The sequence below is a fragment of the Macaca fascicularis genome, chromosome 9 (genome assembly GCF_037993035.2).
Source record: "Macaca fascicularis isolate 582-1 chromosome 9, T2T-MFA8v1.1".
In the NCBI taxonomy this organism is placed as follows: domain Eukaryota; kingdom Metazoa; phylum Chordata; class Mammalia; order Primates; family Cercopithecidae; genus Macaca; species Macaca fascicularis.
In genome coordinates this window covers 112905613-112926996 of record NC_088383.1, presented here as the reverse complement: position 1 = coordinate 112926996, position 21384 = coordinate 112905613, and positions in this window count along the sequence as shown.

Sequence of the window (21384 nt, the reverse complement as noted above, 5' to 3'; positions counted from 1 at the left end):
TACACTCCTATCAATGATTTATGCGTCTACTGTTTGCCCATGAGCTCGCCCACACTTTGTATTATCAGTATTTTTAGTCCATGTCCATCTGATAGGTGAAAATGATTTCTGGTTTCTGTTTGTATTTATGGTTCTTTAGTATGAGTAGTATTGAGCATCTGTTCATCATGGGAGCCTTCAGATAAAGTTCTACCCTGGACAGTAGCCATTGCTTCCAGCAAGGGCTACAGACGGCCAGGCATGTGTTCTAGCAGTGGTATCTACTGTGGAACCAGCCCAGAGCACGGCTGCTGAGGTGCCAGTTAATACACAGCTGGAATAAACATCCGGAAGAACTCAAAACTCAAAATTCCAAACCTGCCACTCCAAGTGCTTGATCACATGCCCACCCAAATATTAAAAATAATAATATATTACAACAACAGTAGTTTTATTTATTTTTCTTTTTTCTATATCACAAGTCATCAAGCAAAGAAAAGGCAGCAATCTTTTTAAAACCAGACACCACATTATTGACTCAGACCTCTCATAGACCAGATGCCGTTTAGCTCTGGTTCAGTGAAACTGTCCCCGGTCAGATGAATGTGAAAAACTAAGGATGTTTTTAAGAAAGTGCTAATTAAGTGGAGAAGGTAGTTTTAGTAATAGGAGTGGTCTTGCAGCAGCTGCCATTGACTCAACATAGCTTAATTATCATAATAAGCTGATGCTTTCACTTTCATCACTTGCTGGGTTTGGTACAGTTAATTGGGGCATTGGGTAACACCATTTTTTATCATCTTCTTGGCTAGAAATTGCTCCCTTGGGGAGGAGGGCATTTATTTTTTATTCTGAGGCCAATCTGTGATTGGAGGAAATAAAGCAGGGTGAGGACAGAATATCCTTCAATTCTTCAGCTCTGCTTTAGAGCACAGCAGCAACAGCGTTGCATGAGCTCTGATGTGTGGCACAGGCATTTGTGACAAGGGCTGAATGTTACACTGTCCTGAAATTTGTGAATGATTATTCTAATATAAGTTAGATGGCAGAATAATATATTGAGCTATTGGTGTGGGTTTTGTTTTTCTTGTATTTTATTTCTTCTTTCTAAGCTGGAAGCCAGCCTTGTCTCAGGGAGGTTTGGCTTGGGGGCTGAATTCAGAAGTTGTTTGCATGGACTACCTGTTTTGTTTTGTTTTGTTTTTCAGACAAGAGTCTCGCTCTGTCACGCAGGCTGAAGTGCAATGGTGCAATCTCAGCTCACTGCAACCCCCTCTTCCTGGGTTCAAGCGATTCTCCTGCCTCAGCCTCTCAAATAGGTGGGATTACAGGCATGTGCCACCAGGCCTGCCTAATTTTTGTATTTTTAGTAGAGACGGGGTTTCACCATGTTGGCTAGGCTGGTCTTGAACTCCTGACCTCAGGTGATCCGCCTGCCTCAGCCTCCAAAAGTGTTGGGATTATAGGCGTGAGCCACTGCGCCTGACCTGACAATCTGCTTTATGTTTTCTGGAAGCCTGAAGCCTGGGGAAGGATTGGAGATTGGTGGCCCCCAGGCATCCCAGATGGGAATGTGCTCCCTGTGACAGTCCTGTGGCAGGTGCCAGCGTGGCAGGACTTCTGTGGAGAGGTTTTGTGGTGTCTCTCAGAAGGTCAGAGCCTTAGCCTAGGATTCTCATTTTCAGCAAGATTCCTGTGCATCAGCTTGGAAATGAAGCAGCCACAAGCCCTTCCCTGAAGGTGCACGCAGGCTGGAGCCCCGGGGATTTCCACAGCAGTCTTGGTCTCGGGAGAAGAGTGGGCCTGTCCCTGTTTTCCAGGTACCCTCTAACCTCGTGGATTTTCACATATCTCCAGGGAAGGGAAGAGCGTGCTCTGTCCTGTTACCACGAATCTAACTTTCATTCCAGGCTCGAGGGTGAGGGTGCCAAAGCTGAGGTAACTTGAAATAAAGAAAAAAAGGGGCCGGGTGTGGTGGCTCATACCTGTAATCCCAGCACTTTGGAAGGCCAAGGTGGGTGGATCGCAAGGTCAAGAGATCGAGTCCATCCTGGCCAACATGGTGAAACCCCATCTCTACTAAAAATACAAAAATTAGCCGGGTGTGGTGGTGGTCGCCTATAGTTCCAGCTACTCGGGAGGCTGAGGCAGGAGAATCGCTTGAACCCAGGAGGCGGAGGTTGCAGTGAGCCACGATTGCGCCGCTGCACTCCAGCCTAGTGACAGAGCAAGACTCTGTCTCAAAAAAAAAAAAAAAAGAAAGAAAGAAAGAAAAAGAAAAAAAGGACTATGGCAAGTCTCGCCCACCTGCATTTTGGTGATAAGATTCATACTGCACCACGATTCACATAACATTCAAGGTGAACCTTAAGGTCATGCTCCCCACTCCCTTCCCTGCCAAAAGGCTCTCCAGTGAGGGAGAAGGGGAGGATGTCACCGTACAGCTCCAGGGACATTGCCTATGGCCCTCCCTCAGGAGTGTGCTGCGACAGGAACCACCTGTCCTTGCATCACTGCTGACACAGGATTGGACATCGCTGCCTCTGAGGATGGGGGAGAGATATGTAAGATCTTGTTGGGATTCCTCAGTGGGATCCACCTCATCATGAATGAAAATGCCACCTTGTCCCACAACCATGGCACCTGTTGCCAGAGGGGAAGAGCAACCTGTGAACACAGGCCCTGTTCCTGCCAGGCTGTGTGGGAGCAAGCAGAGGACTCAGGAGGGTGAGCAAATAGAATCTATTCTAGGAGATTCCAAAAACCACCTTAGCAATGAGTCTTCTCCCGACATGAAGAAGCTTGAACGCCTTACTCATCGCAGCAGCTGGCCCAGCCCTGCCCTGCCCAGCCCAGTGCCTCGGGAAGAGTCAGCAAGCTCTGCCTGCGCCTGTGGTTTCGGTCCTGTCCCGACTTGACTTGTCCTGGTGGAGGGTGAGACCTAGAAGCTCCGCTCCTGGGAATGACAGCTGGCACGGAGGTGCTGGTCTCAGCACTCTGCCGCGGCTTAGGCCGTCAGCACGAGCAGATGCCCCTTTAGGGTGGGCCTGAGAACTGAGAACGAGGACTGTCATCTGCTATTTCTGTCCATCTGTTGTCGACCCAGGTAACCAGGAAATATGGGAGGCAGGCAGATTCTGGTTGCTTCCACAGGACTTGAGACTTAACCAGACAACTAACTCTCCTGAATGTTCCCTCTTGGGTGGCACGCCACAGTTCACCCCATCGTCTGTGGTAGACTCAGCATTAGGCACAGTGCTGGTGCTTAAGAAAAGTTTCCATGGACAGGCAGTGTGCTTATTGAGTGCCACCCGTGTGCAGGGCATCATCCCAGGTACTGAAAAGGAGGCCAGGACAAAGTTTCCTGTCTTCAGGGAACTGTCAGTCAAGTGGATCTAAAGACACATACCTGAGTGATCTATAACCCGGTGGGTCATAAGGCACATGCCTGTGTTTTGTTTGACCCTCAGGGGAACAAAAGTGGTTTTTTTTGACCCTCAGGGTTTTAAAACTTTATACCAACATTTAAAAATTGGCTACCATCTAAATGGAAAAAAAGGCAGTGTGTGCTTGTATATGTGTATGTTTGTAGGGGGTGTGTGTGTGTGCATGTGTGTGTGTGTGTGTAAGGCAGCACTGCAGAAGAACCCGGTCACAGTGATGGCCTCTTCAAATAGGGAATCGGGGAGCAGGAATGGGTGAGAGACTTGTTGCAACGGTTTATACTTTTTTTAATGTAAAATGTAATAACTACAAGTAAAAAAGGATTGGGGAATTCACATAAAAATCCAGGTGTCTGGCTATTCTTGACAAAGCAGAAGCTCTACAGGACTGGGAACATTTTGTCTGGAAACGGGTTGGGGGAGGTCAGCATTAAAGGATTTTCAGCTGAGAGGGGCTCAGATTTGTATTTTAGGAAGTATTTTAGCAGCAGAGTGGAGGAGCACTGCTTGAGGGCGAAGTCAGGGGCAGGTAGACCAGAGAGACACGTCTGCTGCCATCATCCAGAGAGGGGTGGGGAAGGCCTGAACGGACAGTGGCAGGGGATATTCGTGTAAGAAAACCAACAGGTAGGTAACCAATTTGGGGGAGAGTGGAAAAGGCCAGGTGAACCGCCAGGTTCTACAAGGCAGACCACAGTAAGGGCTACAGGATTTTTAAATTAATGGGAGGAGAAAAGGGGGCTCAGGAGATTTCTGGGGGTCTGAACTGGTGCCAGCAGAAATGCTAAAGGAATGTATCTCCCGAAATGTAAGGGAAAACCCACAGAGAAAATGGGCTCTCTGAGTAATTGGCTCCTCTACCCCTTTCCAGGCTCTGAGAGTGTTTCGCAGGTTTACCAGAGAAAATGGCTTCCGGAGACTGCAACGTGAGAGAACTGGCATTTCAGACAGGAATTGAATGCATGTGGCTTAAAAGACAAAGAAGCACCAAGTGAAAAGTAGCTGAAATCATATGCCTTCAGGGAATGAATTTTCTTGGATCTGTGTTCATCCTTTATGGCTTTATTAGTCATTGTGAAAGCCCTTTGGCGGTTGCAAAGCTGCCAGCAGGGTGCTGTTCCTGGAGGATTACCTTGAGCAATAAGCCCCAAAAAGCAGCCCAGGCAGGCATGTCAGCAGGGAGGCTGTCCTGGCAACACTGCTGTCCAAGGGGAGAGGCCGGCGCCCTACCCCTGAGGTTTGAGGCCAGAGGAAGAGAACCAACCTGGAGATTCTGCAATTCTGTTTTCTCTTAAGGTTGCTTTGGCCGTTTAGGGTTTTTCATGAAGGACAGAAACAGGTCCATTCCTTGAAGGCAGAAAGAAGGTATTACTGCCCCTGCACTTGACAATGTTTAATTACATTTGCCACTTGAATCAGAGTTGAAAATACCTTCCTTTTCTTCTGTTGGGAAGTCTTGCTGTGCATCCCCCAGGCTGGCTGGAGTGCAGTGGCGTGATCTCGGCTCACTGCAACCTCTGCCTCCTGGCTCCTGGGTTCAAGCGATTCTCTTGCCTCACCCTCCTGAGTAGCTAGTACTACAGGAGCACACCACCATGTCCAGCTAGGTTTTGTAGAAAGGGGGTTTCACCATGTTGGCCAGGCTGGTCTCAAACTCCTGACCTCAAGTGATCTGCCCACCTCAGCCTCCCAAAGTGCTGGGATTACAGGCATGAGCCACCACACCCAGCTGAAAATATCTTCCCTTTGAGAGTTGGTGACCAGCTGTTGATTTGATACTGGCGTGGCCTCAGACAATCTATGATGTAAGAAAGATAGTTAAAGTAAAATCAACCCAGTATTAATTACTTAATAATAACTAATGAACAGTTATGCACCAATCACCCAGCAAATTTAAATCTACACATAAGCCCAAATGGGTAGATACTATCGTCATTCCCAGTTTACAGGTGAAGAAATAGAAGCTGAGAAACTAACTTTCCCAGGGGCATATATTTAGTAAACCGGAAAACCGAGGCTTTTACCCGGTGAGTTCAACCACTAGGCTTTAATTGCTTTCAGGATCAGAGAAGTCTGTTCTCTGGCAGCGTTAAACTATGAACCCAATACAGAGTGCCTTCAAATTTGGGTTGATATATAAACGTTATTTTTGCCACAGTTGAGGTTGCACCAAGGACACACTTCTGGTGATGAATGGCATGTGAGGGCGCTGGGCTGAGTGGGTGGGGTGACATCACATCACACCCATGACAAAGAGGGAGCAGGTATTTACTGAAGATGCAGGAACCCTGGGTCAGGGCAGCAAGCATTCCTACCTAAACAACTGTGCAGTCCCACGGGGAGACCAAGAGAATGGCGGAGTAGCCTCCGAGGAGTTTCGTTTGGTTCATACAGTGTTGGTCTTTCCAGGCTTTATTTTTTTAATATTAAAAAATAGTTGATTTTAATTATGAAATATTTCAAACACACAGAAAATAATAAAGCAGATACCTAGTTACCACTAAGATGAAACCGCTGTTAATATTTTCCCCTGGCTGGGCGAGGTGGCTCATACCTGTAATCCCAGCACTTTGGGAGGCCAAAGCAGGAGGATTGCTGGAGCTCAGGAGTTCGAGACTAGCCTGGGTAACATAGTGATAGCTCATCTCTACTGAAAATTTTAAAAAATTAGCCAGATGTGGTGGCACGGTCCTGTAGTCCCAGCTATTTGGGAGGCTGAGGTGAGAGGATCACTTGAGCCTGGGAGGTCAAGGCTGTAGTGAGCTATGACTGTGCCACTGCACTCCAGCTTGTGCAACAGAGCAAGACCCTGTCTTAAAAAAAAAAAAAAAAAAAGAAGAAGAAAGAAAGAAGAAGTCCCCCTATATGCTTCAGCCCTCTATCTCTTTAAAGAAACATGTTAGAAATACACATAAGGCCAATCCTGTTCCTTTCCGGCCTCTGCCCCCAGAGGTAATAACTATTATGTGTATCATTCCCATGCAGATTTTTTTTCTTTTTTATTGTGGCATAACTTACAAGTGGTAAGTTGTACAAATTTTAGTGATACAGTTTGATGGACTTTGCTTACACGATACCTGGATGATGAATTTTTGTATATGTATACACCCAAAACAAGATAGAGGTCAAGATATTGAACATGTCCAGCACTACCTCAGAGAGCTCCTTTGCTTCACATTATTTCAAAAATAAGCAGATGGAGGTGCCAACATTTAAAAGTTTCAAAATCTAGGGATTTAATGTAAAAAATCAAATTTCTGGCTCCTGAAGTTTTGGAAAATATGACCACATTAAGCTCACATTCTAGCATGGGGACAGAGTGGCAGCTGCCCACTGTAGACCCAGCATGAGTGCCCCAATTTGCCTACTATGCCTGCCATGCCCTGTGGGTATATCCAGCCCACTGCATTCACTTACAGAACCTGAAAGGTGCCCCTCTATTTGTAAAATTTCAAAAGTGCCACAAATAAAAATGTAGAGAACAATTACCTTAGCCTATCTTTAGGAAGGCAGAGTTTGAGAAAAAGTGTCCTCCTCCCCACCTGCTAATGACTTAGGAAGCTGCTGAGAATGTCATAAAATAAAAAGGAATCAGATTCTCTAGGTCCGTGCTACTCAAAGTGTGGTCCTCGAATCAGCAGTATCAGCAGCATCCAGGAGCTTGTTAGAAACGCAGAAAGCTCAGTGCCCTCCCACACACATGTATGAGTTTGTTAGGGCTGCCATAACTTAGTATCACACACTGGGCGGCTTACACAACAGAAAGGTATTTTCTCACAGTTCTGGAGGCCAGAAGTCCAAGATCAAGGTGTCAGCAGGGTTTGTTTCTTCTGAGGCCTCTCTCTTCGGCTACCTTCTCCCTGTGTCTTCACATGGTCTTCCCTCTGTGTGTGTCTGTCCTCATCTCTTTTTTTTTTTTTTTTTTTTTTTTTTTTGAGACGGAGTCTTGCTCTTATCACTCAGGCTGAAGTGCAGTGGCGCAATCTCAGCTCACTGCAACCTCTGCCTCCCAGGTTCAAGTGATTCTCCTGCCTCAGCCTCCTGAGTGGCTGGGATTACAGGCACCCACCACATCCGGCTAATTTTTGTACTTTTAGTAGAGACAGGGTTTTGTCATGTTGGCCAGGCTGGTCTTGAACTCCTGACCTCAGGTGATCCACCTACCTCGGCCTCCCAAAGTGCTGGGATTATAGCTATGAGCCACCACGCCCGGCCTCATCTCCTCTTCTTATAAGCACACCAGTCCTATTGGATTAGGGCCCACTCTTACGACCTCATTTAACCTTAATTACCTCTTTAAAGACCCTGTCTCCAAATACAGCCACATTCTGAGGTAGGGCGATTATTATTTCAACGTATGAATTTTGAGGGGCATGACCAGGGACGGTGGCTCACGTCTGAAATCCCAGCACTTTGGGAGGCCAAGGCGAGCAGACAGCTTGAGCTCAGTAGGTCAAGACCAGCCTGGGCAACATGGCAAAACCCCATCTTTACAAAAATACAAAAATTAACTGGGCGTGGTGGTGTGCATCTATGGTCCCAGTTACACAGGAGGCTGAGGTGGCAGAATTGCTTGAGCCCAGGAGGTGGAGGTTGCAGTGAGCCGAGATCCTGCCACTGTACTCCAGCCTTTGCAACACAGCCAGATCCTGTCTCAAAAAAAAAATTAAAAAAAAAAAAAAATGAGGGGCAGACACAGTTTGGCCCATGACAACTACTAAATCAGGATTTATATTTTAACAAGACCCCCAGGGGACTTGTGTGCACATTAAAGTTGGAGAAGAGCCAGGCACTGTGGCTCATGCCTGGAATCCCAGCACTTTGGGAGGCCAAGACAGAAGGGCTGCTTGATCCCAGGAGTTCAAGACCAGCCTGGGCAACATAGTGAGACCCCATTTCTTTTTTTTTTTGAGACGGAGTCTCGCTGTGTCTCCGAGGCTGGAGTGCAGTGGCGCCATCTCGGCTCACTACAAGCTCCGCCTCCCAGGTTCACGCCATTCTCCCGCCTCAGCCTCCGAGTAGCTGGGAGTACAGGCGCCCGCCACCATGCCTGGCTAGTTTTTTTTTTGTATTTTTAGTAGAGACGGGGTTTCACCATGTTAGCCAGGATGGTCTCGATCTCCTGACCTTGTGATCCACCCGCCTCGGCCTCCCAAAGTGCTGGGATTACAGGCTTGAGCCACCGCGCCCGGCCGACCCCATTTCTAAAAGAAAAAAATTAGCTCTGTGTAGTGGTGTATGCCTGTGGTCCCAGCTACTCAGGAGACTGAGGTGGGAGAATCACTTGAGCCCAGGAAGTGGAGGCTACAGTGCGCCGAGATCACACCACTGCACTGAAGCCTAGGTGAAAGAGGAAGACCCTGTCTCAAAAAACAAATAAACAAAAAGTTGGAGAAGCTTGGTCCAGGTCTGCTCCCTGGTAAATAAAACACTAGTGGGTCTGACTAGGAATGGGGAGGAGAGAAAGGAGAGGCTGCAATGATTTATTTAGATGAACTTTCTCTCCAGTCCATAGGTCTGAGGGGGTGGAAATACTGGGAAACTTGAGGCCAATTCCCCCCTGAGTGGGAGTCCCTGCTTCTCGTTGCAGAGCAGGGACCCTCTGCACTTTGGGGCATGTGAGCAGGTTAACAGGTAAGGATTGATGAACCAAGTGGGTATGAATTGGCGCATAGGAGCTAAGAGGAGCCTCCTTCTGAAAATAGGTTGGAATACTGGAAATGTGGCTGCTTTTAACAAAAAGCTCATTTTTACCTAATCACCATCTGTAGATTTCCACTTTTAAGGTGCAAAGCAAGTCTCTGGGATTTCCTGGAATGGGGACCAGAAGGTATTACCCTGCATTCCTCTTCAGTCTTCACAAGCCCATTTTCCACCTGTCATAGGCCTGATGCTATGGCGACAGTTGTCGTAGAGATACTCCTATGCCTGGTTGAAGCTAATCCATACCCATAACAGTCAATCATATGGTTTAAACTAGAGATTTTCAAGCTGCATCTCATAAAACTGTAAGGTACTTCCAGGGTTTCACAAACATTTTATTCAAATAGCAATTAAATATATGTGTCTTGCTGTGTTGCCCAGGCTGGAATGCAGTGGCTATTTACAAGCTCTAACATAGCACACTATAGCCTTGAACTCTGGGGCTCAAGCAATCCTCCTACCCCAACCTCCCAAGTAGCCAGGGACTACAGATGTGTGCCACCATGCCCAGTACAATTAAAAACGTTTTAAATTTATTTTTAAATGACAAAGAATGTAAACAATATCAAACCATATTTAATACAGTATTTGAACTAAAAAGTGAATATCCAAATTTTGGTCTAACAGAGTAGAGTGATTTGTAGAATGCTAGCCCCTCCCCTACAGATCATAATTACAAACTCTGGACAAGACAAAAATAAAAACCTATTTGATGCCACTGGACAGCAACCAGACTAAAGGAAGGGGACTTTTTCCTTGAAAGAAGGAAGACACTCCGGGTGAGATCCACACTTGTATGACTTTCCCCTAAGGGCAACCACTCTTGAACTTTAGCATGTATTAGAATCTCAGAGGAAGATAACAGAATTCAGTCTCTACAACATATCATTTACAATGTTCACTATATAAAAATTATTAGATATGTGAAGAAAGAGAAAAATGTGACCCATAATCAAGAGATATACTAGTCAATAGAAACAGACTCACAGACAACTCAGATGTCAGAACTGGCAGAGAAGGGATTTAAAATACCTTTGATAAATGTATTAAAGAGTCTTTGGAAAAGATGCAGATACTGAGTAAAGAGATGGGAAATTTAGAAGAGATCGGAAAACTGTAAAAAAGAACTATATGGAAATCCTAGAACTGAAAAACATGATATCTGAAAAGTGAATCTCCTGCTTCCATCCTCACTCCCAATCCAACCTTCTGCCCTGGAGTTAAACATCTGTATTAGGAGTCTTTGGTTATAAATGATAAAGCTCTTACTCTAGCTTAAGACAAGATGGTAAGGTGTAGGAGAGAATACCTAATGAAACTGTGGGGAGGGACAGAGTGGCACTAGTTTAGAGTCAATTGGCCCTAGGAATCCAAATGCTGGGAAGATGCTCTTGTTTCTCTCTCTTCCTGCCTCTGAGATTTGGCTGTATCCTCTCCCACTGTGAACATTATCCTCTGTGTGGTCAGAGAGATGGCTGGGGTCAGCTCTGGGCTCATAGCTTCACAGCTCTGAGAGGAAAGAGGTTCTCTTCCCACAGCACCAGTCCCAAGGAGGGTGTCTGATTAGTCCAGTATGTGTTATAGTCTCTCTATGGACCAATTACAATTGCCAGGGGTGGGAGTATTATTACTATTATTATTATTATTTGAGGCAGGATCTCACTCTGTCACCCAGGCTGGAGTGCAGTGGCATAATCTTGGCTCACTGCCATCTCCACCTCCTGGGCTCAAGTGATCCTCCCACCTCAGTCTCCCAAGTAGCTGGGACCACAGGCGCACGCCACTGTGCCTGGGTAATTTTTGTATTTTGTGTGTGTGTATGTGTGTGTGTGTGTGTGTGTGTAGACAGCATTTCAACATGTTGCCCAGGCTGGTCTGGAACTCTTGGGCTCAAGCAATTCACCTGTCTCGGCCTCCCAAAATGAGCCACTGTGTCCGGACTGAGGTGGGGGTATTATTAATGGCTTGGATCAAATGCCCAACCCCAACCAATCACTATGGTCAGGGAGACAGTTCCTATTTGGTAGGGGAACAATTCTTCAAAAGGAGAGAGTAGCCTATACATGGTAAATGGGAGAACTACAGCCAAACATGTGCCTGCTACTCCATTAGCAGTAACTGGGAATCCTTCCACATTATTTGTATATGTATTAAATAGTGTCTACCTGTGGGCTGCCATCAAAGCAATCCCATGTCAATGATTTGGATGCAAGTAATTTTGTGGGGCCATGATGTAAAGAAGTATGGTGAGGGATAGAGGTGAGACAGGAAAGGGGAGATCCAGTGAAGGTTAGCACTTGAGGCAACCAGGGCTCAATCCCATGGTGACCCTCTGAGAGACGGTAGAGAAGAAACCTCAGTATTGTCCTGCCAGAGGACAAAGAAGTTGGGAAATGTATGCACCAACTCATCCCTCATGGTTGTGAGTTGCTCCTGAGACACAGCTTCCTGAACATACTCCTACGGCCAGAGAAAACCATGACAGCGGACACAGGTTCCTGAGGGCAGAGGCCCCCACTGGGTAAGGAAACCCCTCCAAAGCCACAGTTCTCTGGGCTGCTGGGCCGAGGGGGAATGGGCAGGACACTACCTGATACATGTCCATAAATCTCTTTACACAAACGGGATCCTGTTACATATTATTATGGTAAAAATCAATTTTTCAAAACTAAACATGCTTGTTTAAACATGCTATGTGTAAAACTCAAACAAGGCCAGGCATGGTGGCTCACGCCTGTAATCCCAGCACTTTGGGAGGCCAAGGTGGGTAGATCGCTTGAACTCAGGGGTTCTGGACCAGTCTGAGCAACATGTTGAGACCCCATTCCTACAAAAAATTTAAAAATTAGCCAGGCATGGTGGCACAAGCCTGTGGTCCCAGTTACTTGGGAGGCTGAGGCGGGAGGATGACCTGAGCTCGAGAAGGTCAGCACTGCAGTGAGCTGTGGTTGTACCACTGCACTCCAGCCTGGGTTGCAGAGCAAGGCCCTGTCTCAAAAACAAACACCCCCAAACGTTACCTACATCCAAATGTGTTGTAGTTCCAAATGGGAACACATGGGTGACAACAGGACTAATGCACTCATCACAGTTCAACAGTCGACAACAGGACTAATGCACTCATCACAGTTCAACAGTCCTGCAAGAACTAGTCTGTTTTTTACACTTCTCATTGGGGCACTATCTAACTACAGTAATCCTCACTTAACGTCATCAACAGATTCTTGGAAACTGCCACTTCAAGCAGAAGAACAAATAACAAAACCAATTTAACCATAGGCTAATTGATACAAACAGGAGTTAAGTTCCTATGGCAGGGGCCAGGTGCAGTGGCTCACACCTGTAATCCCAGCATTTTGGGAGGCCAAGGTGGGCGGATTACATGAGGCCAGGAGTTCGAGACCAGCCTGGCCAACATGGTGAAACCACATCTCCACCAAATATACAAAAATTAGCCAGGCATGGTGGTGCACATCTGTAACCCTAGCTACTTGAGAGGTGAGGAACGAGAATCACTTGAACCCAGGAGGCAGAAGTTGCAGTGAGCTAAGATTGTGCCACTGCACTCCAGCCTGGGTGACAGAGTGAGAACCTGTCTCAGAAAAAAGAAAAGAAAAGAAAAGAAAAAGTTCCTATGGCATATTTGAGATCACAAAAACATCACCAAACTTGCAAATAAAGACCAAAACACTTCTAATATTAAACATTGAAATAAATGTGAGCTATACTTATATTTAAGAAAGATTCATAAAAACAAGTAAGATCATTATTTACTCAAGTTTTCCAGTTCAGGGTCAAGCATGGCCGGGCCTATCCAGGCAGCTCAAGGCGCCAAACAGGAATAACCCTGGACAGGATGCCATCTCACGGCAGGGCGTACTCTCACACCCACATTCACTCAGACTGAGGCCATGACACGCCAAGTCCCCTTGCGGGCACAGCTGTAGGAGGCAAGAGGAAACAGGAGGACCTGGAAAAAACCCACACAGATATGGGGAAAGATGCACACTCCACAGACAGTGGCCCTGGCCTGGAATTGATTCATTTCTTCATCAATGTTATAACCAAATGACATTGAACAAAATGATGTATTTGAGGTCCTGCTGTATAGCCATTAGATACGAGTGTCAGTAGTTAATGTGTGTGTGTGTGTATATATATATTTGTTTGTTTGTTTGTTTGTTTGAGACAGCATCTCACACTGTCGCCCAGGCTGGAGTGCAGTGGTGTGATCTCAGCTCACTGCAAGCTCCGCCTCCCGGGTTCACACCATTCTCCTGCCTCAGCCTCCCAAGTAGCTGGAACTACCAGCACCCGCCACCATGCCCGGCTAATTTTTTGTATTTTTAGTAGAGATGGGGTTTCACCATGTTAGCCAGGATGGTCTCGATCTCCTGACCTCGTGATCCACCTGCCTCAGCCTCCCAAAGTGCTGAAATTACAGACAGGGTTTCACCGTGTTAGCCAGGATGGTCTCAATCTCCTGACCTCGTGATCCACTGGCCTCAGCCTCCCAAAGTGCTGGGATTACAGGCGTGAGCCACCGCACCCAGCTGTAGTTAATGTATATTAATGTAATATTGTCTTCAAGTGGCCTTAAACAATTACCTTGAAAACTAAAGATGGCTTTCTCTGGGTGAAAATTGGGACATTTAAGAAGAAAATGTAATGATGGGTAGGATGAGTCTGATCAAGAACAAAATAGCAAATATCTCTGCCTCAGGCAAGCTCTTCAAAATATCAGTGTCAATGACAATAGCTTATGAAGCAATGTTCCAGAAATGCTCGTGTAAAGCCACTCAAAGACAAGAGAATGAGGATGTTGACTTGTTTCACCTTTTTTTTTTTTTTCTTATTGCCTGGTCTCTGTGAACCTCTGTGTAAGTCACTTTTTATGGCAATAAAAATTACCCAAGTCCTCAATGTTTTGTGTAGTAAAATGTGCAAATTAGTTTTATACACCCTGCCAAGTTGCAGTGCCATTTTAGACTAAACACAGTGGAGCATGGAAACAAGGCTTTCTGTTTCTATCCATGGAAAATGAACAGCTTAATATTTTTAAAAATATATATGTAAAGAAGCCTGGCAATGAAAATGCACTTAGAGTGTCGTGCATAAATAACACATTGCACGTGAAGAAGAAAATACTACTAAGAAAAACCTTAGGAAACCTCAAACTATTATTGTTATTATTATATATATATAATTTTTTTAGAGACAGGGTCTTGCTCTGTCACCCAGCCTGGAGTGCAGTGGCAGAAGCGTAGCTCACTGCAGCCTGGAACTCCTGGGCTCAAGTGATCCTCCTGCTTCAGCCTCCTGAGCAGCTAGGACCACAGGTGTGCACCACCATGCCCAGCCAATTTTTCTATTTTTTTGTAGTGCTGAGGTCTCTCTGTGTTGCATAGGCTTCAAGCTATTATTAAGAGGACCCGGTAGTCTCAGGGCAATAAGAACATTGAATGAGCATGCTGTTGTGAAGGAGCAACAAGAAACACTGCCTGATCCTTCAGCCCAGAGAAGAATACACAAATCTCACTACAATGCAAGCTCCCTGAGAGTGGGGTTCTGGTCTACCTTATTCACAGAATAGGCATTTAATAGTTGTTGAATAAATGAATGATGCCAACTTGATGATTGAAGATTCATGTTCAATCTTTACAGTTCAGCAAAAGCAGAGAACAAATAGTACTTATTTTCATAAGAAGAAGAATAATAATGGCTAACATCTACTGAGGATTCCTCATGTGCCTACACTGTGTTGACCATTTGACATGATTACCTCATGTTCACCTGGCAGTCAGCCCATAAGGGAAGCTTGACTATCTTCATTTTATACACAAGAGACTGAAGTTTAGAAAGTTTAAACAACTTGCCAAGATAGCAGGAATTCAAACCCAGACAGTCTGAAGCCAAAGCCCACGTTTCCCCACTCTACTCTTCTGCCACTATGCATTCACAAAACCTATTAAGAGGAAGTTTTTTACCACACCCTGAAATGCTGGCAAAAAAGTAGCGGTGGTGTTCAAATGGCAAGAAAAGAAGGAGGGAAGAAAGTAAGGGAGCAGTGACTCCTCTTTAGTTGTACCTGTGCCAAGCAGGGTTAAAGTGCATTGTATAATACACACATTAAGCATTGGCTGTTGTGAAAGAAGATGACATCTTAAAATGCGTGGGATATGGCATTTCAATGATGCTGAGGTGCAGTCTTCACATTGCAGACTTTTCAGGTGTTTTAGAGTTATTGTAATATTAATAATATGGGCAGTGAGATCCACAATTTACTTTTTGGGCCAAACCAACACGCTGGTGTGGCCATTTCAAATGAGGAAAGAAATTACTATAAGAAATTACTCTCTATCTGGTTTTAAAAATGCCCTTTTATTAGCTAAATTTTTCTACTATTTAAATGAGTTAAATTTAAATTAAATACTTCAGCTGATAGTTTTACAAACTGAAGCCAGCCAAAGTTGCAGTATTGAAATTTTATTAACAACTTAAGATAAAATGTTGGCAATAAAATCAAAGCTAAGTCTGGAATCCATATTATTTTTATGTTTTTTTAATTTTCTTCTGCAGATACTGACTTTTGTGTGGGGTAGGGGGAGATAGGTCTTGCTGCGTCACCCAGGCTTGATTGCAGTGGGACCGTCACGACTCACTGTACCTCCACCCCCCAAGCTAAAGGGATCCTCCCAGCTCAGCCTCTCTAGTAGCTGGGACCACAGGCATGCACCACCATGCCTGGCTAATTTTTGTATTTTTTGTAAAGACAGGGCTCCGCCGTGTTGCCTAGGATGGTCTCAAACTCCTGGACTCAAACAATCCACCTGCCTTGGCCTCCCAAAGTGCTAAGGTCACAGGCATGAGCCACTGCGACTGACTGGATTCCATATTAAAAAATAATAATTCCGATTTGAAATTTTGCAAGCTATCTGACACATTATGACTCTAAGATACCCAATTATTAAAATGGCATAATTGGTAAGGCAACAAAGTGTATCTGAAAGGTATTTTTTCCCTAAACAATGAAGGTAAAAGCTAGCAGAGGAACCCTTCATTGACTCCCTTGAAATGGAATAAATGTGAGACATGAGCAGTTGTTAGACATTATTACTAATATAACTCTGAAAGAGAAAATTCTTATTACTATTTTTTCAAGCTTCTGTATAAGTTCAATGGAGAGTGTCAGAAGACTGCAAAGCAAGTTGCTTAAAGACCCTTGCTCTTTGCAAGGACTTTTGTGGGAGTCCAGTTCCTTGATGCTGTGAACCTAAAATAGAATATGGAAATTGACTGCTGACACCAACATAAAACTGACATCCATAACCACCCACTTTGGATTTCTATACTTATCAAATTGTTCCAATTGATTTTATATTTTTCTTAATAATAAATTATTTTAAAATTATGAATATTTCAAACACTTCATAGTACAGATAGCAATATAAAAAAAAAGTTCTCACCACCCAGTTTTAACAATTTTAAATAATGCTAATATTTAACAGTAAATATTAACATTTTATCAGCCGGGCGTGGTGGCTCAAGCCTGTAATCCCAGCACTTTGGGAGGCTGAGACGGGCGGATCACAAGGTCAGGAGATCGAGACCATCCTGGCTAACACGGTGAAACCCCGTCTCTACTAAAAAATACAAAAAGCTAGCCGGGCGAGGTGGCGGGCGCCTGTAGTCCCAGCTACTTGGGAGGCTGAGGCAGGAGAATGGCGTGAACCCGGGAGGCGGAGCTTGCAGTGAGCTGAGATCCGGCCACTGCACTCCAGCCCGGGTGATAGAGCGAGACTCCGTCTCAAAAAAAAAAAAAAAAAAAAAAAAAAAAAAACATTTTATCAAATTCAATTCCTTTTTCAAAGGACATATAATACTATAATTATAGAATTCTCCGGTTGCCCCCTCTCACCAGGGGTAAGCACTACCTTAAAGCTGGTGTGTCTGTTTTATTTTATTTCATTTTTTGAAACAGGATCCCACTATATTGCCCAGGCTGGTCTCGAATTCCAGAACTTAAGCAATCCTGAGTAGCTGGAATTACAGCTGCTCACTGCCGTGCCAGCTTTTCCTGTCCATCTTAATACTTTGACCACAGATATATGTATCCCTAAAATATGTATATTATGTATAGTGTTGTTCTTTATGTTTAACATTTACATTTACATACTGTCCATACCTTTCTGCAACATGCCTTGTTTTTACTCACCAGAATCTGAGAGGTTTATCCTTGCTTATTTGTTTAGTTTCATTTCATTCATTCTTTTCTTCTTTTATTGAGGTATCACATCCATACACTGAATACACAACTCCAGTGCCCAGCTCAAAAACTCCACCCAGATCAAGGTGGAGACCATTTCCAGCAACCTGTAGTCTCTGTGCCTCTCCTAGCTCACACCTCTCAGAGGCAACCACTGTCCTGACCTCTAGCACCATCAATTAATTTTGTCTGTCTTGAACTTTATATAAGTGGAATCACACATTATGTACCCTTGAGTGTGTCTTTTATGTTCGGTGCAATATTGTGTCTGTGAGCTTCATCCAGTGTCTTGCATGAAGCAGTAGTTCTGTCTTTGTCATTGGTATATAGTGTTCTGTTGTGTGAATGTAACATTTGTGATACTGTGAAATATATTTGGCCTTAGTCCTAAAATATTTGGAATCTTCAAAGTGATGTGTCCTTTTGTATGCAAATGAGTTGACTGGTGGCTAGTAACTCTGGGTAGCTTCAGGATGGGGGCTGGTCACTGGAAAGACCAAGGCAGGATTAGAGGGTTGGGACTTTCAGCTCACCCTTAATATCCAAGAAGAGGAGAGGGGCCGCATGCTCATTTTCCATGCTGCTGGTCATGCCTACTGGGAGTCTTTCTTGCCCTCGGCCTAGGATGGAGCCTCTGCTCTGTGTTCCTGAGGCTCCCTGTATTTCTTCTGGAGCACTACTCATCAGAACTGGACAAAACCAGGTCAGTTGCCTGCGGTATCAATCCACAAGGCCTGCAAAAACACCACTGTGATAAATAAGCTGGAAGTATGATAGCAGGTGGCTCGAGTTTCCACACATGTACTTCTATGTAACTGGTGAAATATACATTGGTGCTGCAGAGATTTGGGAGGAGATCAGGAGACACTCTCTTCTTACAGAATCTAGAAGTAATTAGTTGGCGCTTTTTTTTTTTTTCTTTTTCTTTTTCTTCTCTTTTCTTTTCTTTTTTTTTTTTTTTTTTTTTGAGATGGAGTTTCGCTCTGTCTCCCATGCTAGAGTGAAGTGGTACGATCTTGGCTTACTGCAATCTCTGCCTCCCGGGTTCAAGCAATTATCCTGCCACAGCCTCCCAGGTGACTGGGATTACAGGCACCCACCACCATGCCCAGCTAGTTTTTGTATTTGTAGTAGAGACAGGGTTTCAGCATGTTGGCCAGGCTAGTCTCGAACTCCTGAGCTCAAGTGATCCACCTGCCTCAGCCTCCCAAAGGGCTGGGATTACAGACATGAGCCACCGCAGCCGGCTTATTGGCACTTTTTATAAGGCAATGAGCAAAAGATTCAGAACTCTAAGAGTCAGATTTCATTTGAAAGATTTTTCAATAATTATCTTTATGTCCTATTTAAGTCATTCATTCATTTAACAAATATCGAGTGAAAACTGGCTATGTGTCAGACATTGTTCTCAGCACTTGGAGGTGTGCCATGATGAGCAAACCAGGCCAACATCTCTGTGCTTATAGAGTTTGCATTCTTATGTTTTAGTAAAATCATTAATTAATAATCGGACATTGTCTACATGGTTTCTTGGCTCTCCATCGGCAAGATTTTTCTATTTCAATTCTAAACTTCTGAGCAGTGGCCACCTCTCATGAGTTAGGCAAGATAGACAAATGGCCAGGAGTCTTGGCCTAAAAGACAGGGATTTTTCCAAGGTCTCCTGGCACAAATGATCTAGTTCCTACCACAGTAAACAATACTCTTAAGTGGAAATATAAAATTTTTCCTCACAAGCGCCTCTCATCTCCAGGGAGTTTCCTTTTTTTAATTTATTTTAATTTTTAGAGATGAGATCTCACTGTGTTGCCCAGGCTAGAGTGCAGTGGCTATTCATAGGCACAATGATAGCGCACTACAGCTTCAACTTCCTGGGCTCAAGCAGTCCTCGTGCCTCAGCCTTTGGAGTAGCTGGGAGTCCAGGTGTGTGTGACTGTGCCTGGCTCTAGGGAATATTCTTGCAGTGTGCATGTGCAGGATACTTTGTACTTATAGACTGACCTGGACCATCAGCTCTGACCCCTGCCCCAAATAGCCCTTTAAATCAGCAGCAATCACCTCAGCTGCAAGGCTCATGTGCAAAAATGCATGGGCTAGTGCTGCTTACTTGGAAGGAATGATTTGTTTTAAGTAAGTTCAGACCTATTAATATGCCTCCCAAGAAGTTAACTATTCAGAAAACTGATTCCTCTCCCCTGCAAAAAATACAAATAAAAAATAAAAAGCAATAACTCCAAAAATGCAGGAAACATCTCACCTCCGTGAAAGTAAAAACAAACAAACAAAACCCCTTAAGATATCTTTTAAAAGACTTTGAAGCTATATTCATGTAAGTTACATCTATCTATGGTAAGCATGTGAGTAACGTTATCCAGGTGTGAAAAACCATGAAGTAAAAAATGATTCAGAAAACATTGCTTTCAGTCCATGAATAAGTGCCTTATTTTACATTGAAATTTAAGGAGGAACTCATTCTTGGATGTTAACTACACCCACCCACCCCATCCTAAGTCTTTGCATCCCCCAAAACTATAGCTCCTCCATATAACCTCTCCTTCATGGTTCCAATTCTCTTTGGACTGGTCAGCCTGGAGGATGGTAATGACTCAACAGTACTGCTAATCTTTGCGTCATTGTCCCTTATTTATTCCCTTCTAGGCTCATGACTCTTGTCTTTGATATAGGAACCTGTCTGATGAAGCATCATTTCAGAATTTTAAGTCAACTTACAAGTGTGCTACTATTCACATCTGAGCACAAATTTAGAACTACTATTATTTCTTGAGTACACAAGTATCTACAAAGATCACTATTGTTGTATAAGTACTGGTCTTGACATTAATTGGTAGCAATACATAATCCACTTTAGACTATCCAATAAAACTGTTTTAGCTTTCAAAAACAAATAAATAAATGCCTTACTTTAAGTGTACATGAAGAGGCACACAATTAATAGAACACTTATTTCTCCCAGGCTTCATTAAATTAATGCTGAATAAATATTTAAAGAATAGTAACTTGAAGGGGCCCCAATGTGGCCCTCATTCTTAGAATTAATTCACTAAACAAAGGTGTTGGTTTATGATCAAATTCACAGGACTCCAGCCCATGGAAATTGACTGGATCAGGGTGGACGCATGACCCAAGCTTGGCCAATCAGATTCTTTTTTCCCAACAGACTAGGAACTGGACTCCAAAGGCAGCCAGCAAGTCTTTAGGTGTGTCTGGAACTGAGAGACTGGTAGACCCTTACGTGTTGTGGGAGGCTCCTGCTACATGAGTGAAGAAATGAGTAAAAGTCTGCAGTCAAAAAAGTAAATCAGACACACAGTGCTAAGCAGAGATAAGAGATGAAGAAAATTATTATTACTCATGTTCTTAAAGATTTGATACTTCCTGGTTCTACTACTTCAAGAAGTCAGGATGTGTGTGATTCCATGAGACATTACTATATATTGGAAATAAGCCCCCCTCCCCCTTTTCAAGCTAGCTTAGCTCAATTTTTAGTATTTGTAAACCAACGAGTCTTAACTAAGACATACACTGTTCATATGTTAGGAGGTAAGATCACAGCAATCTGCCTAGGGCAATACCTTGTTAACGACCATCCAAATCCCAGCCAGATTCACCCATGTAGGCAAAACCCAGCCTGCTAAGGCTTTCTGTCTCTCACGCATTGGGTATGAAAAGAACAAACTAGGGGGATATCTTCTGCTTTAGATAGGACAGGGCTTGAACTGAAGCTGGACTTGACTATGAGAGTCTTAAATCTTTCACCTGAAAGAGACATGTAGGTTCAAACAGGACAAAGAACAGTAATTTCTATGCCATTTCTGAAGAGAACTGAAAAAAAAAAAAAAAAAAGAGGGGATAAAACCAAAACCAGACTCATATTTTTGGTTATTTGTGGCTTCAGGCTATTTTTAAAGAAACTGCCTTTGAATTCCCTGTGGTATTTTTCTTTTCTGTTCTTTTTGTCTTCCAGAGGCCAAC